Source organism: Pteropus vampyrus, unplaced genomic scaffold (genome assembly GCF_000151845.1).
Source record: "Pteropus vampyrus isolate Shadow unplaced genomic scaffold, Pvam_2.0 Scaffold286, whole genome shotgun sequence".
NCBI classification, from domain to species: Eukaryota; Metazoa; Chordata; class Mammalia; order Chiroptera; family Pteropodidae; genus Pteropus; species Pteropus vampyrus.
The window spans coordinates 369272-373687 of NW_011889067.1; the positions used below are offsets into that span (position 1 = coordinate 369272).

General features: G+C 50.9%; 1 long non-coding RNA gene across 1 annotated transcript; it reads right to left on the reverse strand.

The window, feature by feature from the left end:
* Positions 1-1229: 1229 nt before the first annotated feature.
* LOC105302884 lies at positions 1230-4142 on the reverse strand. Its single transcript, XR_002776423.1, has 2 exons — positions 4017-4142; positions 1230-3374 (listed from the first exon to the last, which is right to left on the reverse strand). It is a non-coding gene; the product is annotated as an uncharacterized LOC105302884 (long non-coding RNA).
* Positions 4143-4416: the final 274 nt, after the last annotated feature.

Here is a 4416-nt window from a genome sequence, read left to right on the forward strand (position 1 = left end):
TATTTCGTGCGTAGCCCCTGCAGAATATAACGAGGCGGCATGGCGAGGAGGGGCTCGCGGCCAGTCGGCATTGAAAGACGCCGAGTCTGGAAGAGCAAAGGGAACTGTCTCTTCCTCCACAGACAGATGAGTACGTGACCTTGTGCAAATCACGTTCCCTCTCTGAGCCCTGCGTCTGCATCTATGAAACGGACTTCAAAGGATATGTATTCAGAACATATCAAGAACCAACACGAGAGGGAAAAGAATGGGTAAAAGATCTAAATAGGTACTTCCCCAAAGAGTACAGACAGATGTAGGTACTACTGCTAAGGCTGCTGGAACAAAGTGCCACAAGCTGGGTGGCTTGAAAATGCAGAAACGTACCGTCTCAGGCCTGGGGCGAGAAGTCTGAGATCGGGGTGTCGGCAGAGCTGGTTCCTCCTGAGGCCATGAGGGAGCGTCTGCTCCACGCCTCCCTCCTGGCTTCCAGAGTCCTGCTGGCCATCTCTGGTGCTCCTTGGCTTGTCCATCTCTGCCTTCATCTTCCATGGCACACTCCCTGTGTACACACACAACTGTGTCCAAATTTGTAACAGTTAATATCACTCGCATTGGCATTCACAGACATAGGACGTTCACCAACATCCTCCACCCTAACAATTGATGGCATCTTAACGTGACCACCCGCGAAGACCCATTTCCACATAAGGTCTCAGTTTGTGAGTGAGACATTTTGGAGGGGACACAATTTGACGCATACAGTCCACATCATTAGTCATTCCAGAAATTTCTCCCAGTTGGAAATGAGTTGCTAACTTTTCCTCTCTCTCCTGATGATGCTCCACTCTCAGGCGGGACTTGCGGGGGAAGGGAGGATGAAGGAAGAAGAAAGAAGGACGAATGTGTGCTTTCCCACCCATCCCAATACTCCTCACAGGGCGCAGAATGAAAGGGTATTAGCACCTCCTGCTCGCCCAGCTACCACCTGCTTCGGGCCGTCCATTTGGGACTTCTTTCCACCGCTCATGCCCTCGACATTCTTTTAACTCTGATTCACGGGGCGTAAATGATGGGGATAAGGGACTCGGAGAAATCTCTGTGTGATCTGCCATGAATCTTGTCACCCCCGCTCCAAAGGACAGTCCAGGGCATCAGACCCATCGGGGTTGCTCCTGGACTCACAAGGAGATGGTCAAGGTGACAAGACCCAAGGCTCGCAAAAACATAACACGAGTAAGCCACCCACATTTATAAGGATGCCACTGAATAATTGGTCAATTTATTTCTGAATTACTTAAAGGTCATGAAAGAGAAACAGTACTCTTACGTTATAGAAACAGTAGTAAAATACAGTACACAGGAATGTCGTTTGAATAAGACCAAAAAAGTACAATAGCAAATGAAAAACAGCAACTTTAAATACAAGAGTGAATCGACTTAATAAAAAAATTTTGTTAATAAGAAAAATATATGTCCCATGTCTTTATTACACACTGTACAAAATAAAATATTGCACCTTTAAGTCATATAAGTATCTACAAAGAGTATTTTACAAACGATCTTTCCTTTAATTTAAAAACCTCCAACGATCAAGTGTCGGTTGATGATCAGTAACTGACGGGCTGGTGTGTCCTCTTCACGTCACCCCACTCGTTCCCAACCAGCACCCCCTCTACTTACAGTAGTGCTCATCCCAGCGTCAGCGAGGGCGAGGTCGGACAGGACGGCTGGTGCTCCGAACGTGGTAGAGACGCGGCAAGCTTGTCCGCAGACAAATCTGAGGCCAAATGCACGGTCCGCTTATGAGTGACCAGGGACGAGGTCCAGCATGACCTACTTCAGGTAACTCTGTGGCCAACAGGCCACAGGCAGCCTGGGTACAGGCAGCTGGGACACCGAATGAAGAAGCAGGACCGCTTCTTCTGGGCTGTGTGACTTCCAAAGCCGTGAGTGGCAGCATGGAAGGGGCAGAGCCCCACAATCAAATCGGCTTTAGAATTTGCAATTTCGGACCAGCCCCAAACTCCTTCAGCAGCAATATTTACTCCACACGGACCCTCCGCCCTGACACTATCACTGACACCGGCACTGGCTCCATCTAAACCCAACCCAATTCTCATCTAACCCGGCCCAAACCCAAACTCCCAAAGCCAACGTGAGCCTTAACCCTCACTCAACTTCTGTTCTCACCTGAACCCAACACTGCAATTGAAACCAACCCCAAACGTATCCACCCAATCCCAACTCTATCCCTCGTCCTAGCTGTAACTTCCAGACTAACCCTAATTCACTTTGGATTTACTGAAAAATAGGTTCCAATTAAAACAATTGTTTACCATAAACAATTTTTTTTTTGACAACCGTGTTTCATATTTAGGTCACTTTCTTATAATTCTCCCAAAATAAAAATCCCTAGGAATACAATTTTATGCATAAATTAGATCTAATAAGGCTTCGATTTTGCTGTTTGTGTGCAAGAAAATAGTGCTTAGGAAAAGTTTCATTCACAGCTCTTAAAAGCAAGCTTCGAATATACTTCAAAATCAGTAGAAAAGGTTAACTTTCCTTCGCCTTCGATTCCCAAGATGCCTCCCTCCCTTGGTCACAGACAGACTTCCGCGGTTGTGAAAATGGTGGCGACATTTACACTGCGTGTTTGTTGTCGGGTTCTCTGAGGGCGAGGGCGAGATGCCCCCCTCCCACGACCCTCGGAGCGGTGAGCGTTACAAGCCTGTCCGAAACGACCGACTCTTTTTCACAGACTGAACTTAAGGACCCATGACGACGCATTAGTGCCAACCTATTAGCAACTACCGGCCAGAGCGTCCAAAATGTAAAATGCCTTCTAAACCTGTGGAGACCCTAAAGCTTGAGGGAAGAGGAAGTCGTCAGTTGCTGTGATTCCCAAGTCTTCAAGGCGTGCTGCTCTACGCTAGCCCAGCCATGGCGGGAAGCGGCGGCACGTGACGACGCGCTGGCCATCCCGGCAATCTTCTCATTATGAGGTCCCGAGCGCCATGATGGTGTGCCCGCTCGTCGTGCTGTTGTCAGTCCTGGAGTCTGTCGTGTCGAAGAGCTGGAATTAAAAACCGGCCACGGGAAAACGACAGTACATAATATCGACGGCGATGCTTCTGCAGCGACCTCTGCCTGACGGCAGAATCTAGAGCTCTCGAAGAAGGACACGTTTCTGCACCGGACACGTTTCTGCACCAGCTACGTTTGGGAAAGGAGCTTCTACACGATTTCGTCTTCACAGCAGCAATGAGGACCCCCTCCAAAAGTTTACCCTTCACGACACGACTGGCAGCATCGCTGTTTGTAGAGGTCCAGGGAACACAAATTAAGATGCTTTACGGACGCGCAGTAGTGAGTCGTGTCTGCGCATTCTCCTGCGAAAACAAGCGGAGAAAGCCCACATCCGTTTAACACGCGGCTCGTCAGTGACCTCGTCACAAATTCATTCGATTTCGTGGAACCTATCAGTTGAGACCACAGAGGGAAGGGAGGAAACGGGGCTTGGGTTGGGGCCAGCACTCTGCGCAACTCAGAAGCACGCTGGACTCGGTTCTCAGCTAGGCCAGGTGGCCTCTCACTGCTCTCTGGGGACCTCACAGCCCTTCTGGCCCACGCTGCTCCTCTCGGTGCTGAGAGCACGGACCCCCCGCAAAACTGATGGAAGCTACGGGCCTGCTCCCTAGAAAAACACGCGTACGATTAAACTTTACGTATCGCTTCCGGATATTTGCTACCTGCACCATCCCGCCCACAAGCACCTGTCCAGCGGAGGTGAGCACCAGGCAGAAGGGGAGTCTGCGGAAAGAGGTGTCCGGTGCTTGCTGGCAGACGGTCCCCAAGGCCCCTGACACCTTAATGATTCAACGTGTTTCTCTCCAGAGACTGAGTTGCACCCACATCAAAGCAGCTCGTTTCCTAGTATCCCAAGATACCACATCCATCCTGACTGGCCCCTCGGACACGAGGCTGACGAGGCGGGCGCCACGGGGATCTGACACCTGGGACAGTCGTGATACCTGAGAAGGGTACATACTGTCACAGGAAGGCCCGACGCAGTGCTGCCAGGAAGACGGCTTCGCGTCCCGCGCACAGTGCCTGTCGGCCACCGGCCGGCAGCTGCTCGTGTGGACGCATTCGACCTTCCGGGACTGGAAGCCCCTGCCACAGGCTGCCGTGCAGGGCCTCCACGGGCCCGTGCGCCAACACGCATCACAGGCCCCTGACGAGCAGTTTCTCCTTAGGGCGGGTCTGAATTGGACAAAACAAAAAACGGGAGAAGAGGGTGTCATTTCTGGCTGGGATCAAGCCTTTCACCGTATGTCCTACATTTTCGATGTATTAAAGGTGCGATGGTCAGAGCCCTGTTCACCGGGCAATGGATCTGCATTGTTCACGGTCGACGGCACAAAGTGACAG